Source organism: Capricornis sumatraensis, chromosome 17 (assembly GCF_032405125.1).
Source record: "Capricornis sumatraensis isolate serow.1 chromosome 17, serow.2, whole genome shotgun sequence".
Lineage (NCBI taxonomy): Eukaryota > Metazoa > Chordata > Mammalia > Artiodactyla > Bovidae > Capricornis > Capricornis sumatraensis.
Window position 1 is genome coordinate 12854409 of NC_091085.1, and position 2518 is coordinate 12856926.

At 44.7% G+C, this 2518-nt stretch overlaps 1 pseudogene; it reads right to left on the minus strand.

Annotated features, from left to right (window-relative positions):
• Nucleotides 1-219: 219 nt before the first annotated feature.
• On the minus strand, nt 220-1911 carry LOC138093861 (elongation factor 1-alpha 1 pseudogene; annotated as a pseudogene).
• Nucleotides 1912-2518: the final 607 nt, after the last annotated feature.

Here is a 2518-nt window from a genome sequence, read left to right on the forward strand (position 1 = left end):
TAGCTTACATATAAAACAGTTACTCTTTGCTCATCTGTCCTAATCTAGAAAGTGTTGCACCAATGCTTAAGATGTTATTAAAACAGATGAGCTCTCAACTTAAGGTTAACAAACCTGAAGCTCCACCCTAGAAATACAAACCCATAATTTGAAAATTGTTTTACTAGAAATAGCTTATAAGCAACTCTTACCAAGGTAGTACTATAGGGAATTACAGTGTTGACCAAAAGAAGACACAGGTTTCTCATTAAACTTTTTTTAATGGGTCTCAAATTCTGTGACAGATTTTTGGTCAAGTTGTTTTCATTAAAAAGTACTGATTTTAAAAACTAATAACTTAAACTGCCACACACAAAACATATGGTCCACAAAAACATTCTCCTTTCCTTCTGAAGGTTTTACGATGCATTGTTATCATTAACCAGTCTTTTACTATTAAACTTAAATGGCCAATTGAGACAAACAGTTCTGAGACCGTTCTTTCACCACTGATTAAGACTGGGGTGGCAGGTATTGGGGATAATATTCATTTAGCCGTCTGAGCTTTCTGGGCAGACTTGGTGACCTTGCCAGCTCCAGCTGCCTTCTTGTCCACTGCTTTGATGACACCCACAGCGACTGTCTCATGTCACGCACAGCAAAACGGCCCAGGGGAGGATAATCAGAGAAGCTCTCGACACACATAGGCTTGCCAGGAACCATATCAACGATGGCAGCATCACCAGATTTCAAGAATTTAGGGCCATCTTCCAGCTTTTTCCCAGAACGACGATCAATCTTCTCCTTCAGCTCAGCAAACTTGCAAGCAGTGTGAGCTGTGTGACAGTCCAGCACAGGTGCATGTCCAGCACTGACTTGGCCTGGATGGTTCAAAACAATCACCTGAGCTGTGAAGCCAGCAGCTTCCATGGGTGGGTCATTTTTGCTGTCACCAGCCACATTGCCACGACGGACATCTTTGACAGACACGTTCTTGACATTGAAGCCCACATTGTCCCCAGGAAGGGCTTCACTCAGTGCTTCATGGTGCATTTCTACAGACTTCACCTCAGTTGTTACACTGACTGGAGCAAAGGTGACCACCATGCCAGGTTTGAGAACACCAGTCTCCACACGACCCACAGGGACAGTACCAATACCACCAATTTCATAGACATCCTGGAGAGGCAAACGCAAGGGTTTGTCAGTTGGGCGAGTTGGTGGCAGGATGCAATCCAGAGCTTCAAGCAGGGTGGTCCCACTGGCATTGCCGTCCTTACGGGCGACTTTCCATCCCTTGAACCATGGCGGGTTAGCACTTGGCTCCAGCATGTTGTCACCATTCCAGCCAGAAACTGGCACAAATGCTACTGTGTTGGGGCTGTAGCCAATTTTCTTAATGTAGGTGCTGACTTCCTTAACAATTTCCTCGTATCTCTTCTGGCTATAGGGTGGCTCAGTAGAATCCATTTTGTTAACGCCAACAATTAGTTGTTTCACACCCAGGGTGTAAGCCAGAAGGGCATGCTCACGGGTCTGCCCGTTCTCGGAGATACCGGCTTCAAATTCACCAACACCAGCAGCAACAATCAGGACAGCACAGTCAGCCTGGGATGTGCCTGTAATCATGTTTTTGATGAAGTCTCTGTGTCCTGGGGCATCAATGATGGTAACATAGTACTTGCTGGTCTCAAATTTCCACAGGGAGATATCAATGGTAATACCACGCTCACGTTCAGCTTTCAGTTTGTCCAAGACCCAGGCATATTTGAAGGAGCCCTTTCCCATCTCGGCAGCCTCCTTCTCGAACTTTTCAATTGTTCTCTTGTCGATCCCGCCACATTTGCAGATCAGATGGCCAGTCGTGGTAGACTTCCCTGAATCTACGTGCCCAGTGACAACGATGTTGATGCGGGTCTTCTCCTTTCCCATTTTGGCTTAAGTTTAACGGTGGTTTTCACGACACCTGTGTCCTGGCGGCAAACCCGTTGCGAAAAAGCTATGCTGAACTTTTAAAAGCCAAATATTAACTGGTTTTCCTTTCCTTAGCTTTAGTTTTATTGTTTATTTATTTATTTTTGCTTTGATCTACAATTACATGGATTATTTTGAAATGGGATAATTCCTTCAGGAATAGGACTTAAGGAAAAACAAAAAATAAACAGTGTGAACAATATTCAGTTTATTTCACACTTGTAGGTGATAGTTTGACTCACTCCTTGGTTCCATTATTTCTAAGCAATAATTACTTTAAAAAATACTACTGATTCTTGAATGCTTTCTGTGTGTCAGCCTATCTGTGCTGTTTGAGTGCTGACACTTAGTTGACGTAATTTGGGTTCTGGTGAAATCAGGGATGTTGAAGAGACAAGGCTCTTTTGCGGTGTCTCTGTTACATGCTGTCTCTCCCTGCTGCTGCTGCTGCTGCTGCTAAGTCGCTTTAGTTGTGTCCGACTCTGTGCGACCCCATAGTCGGCAGCCCACCAGGCTCCCCCGTCCCTGGGATTCTCCAGGCAAGAACACTGGAGTGGGTTGCCAT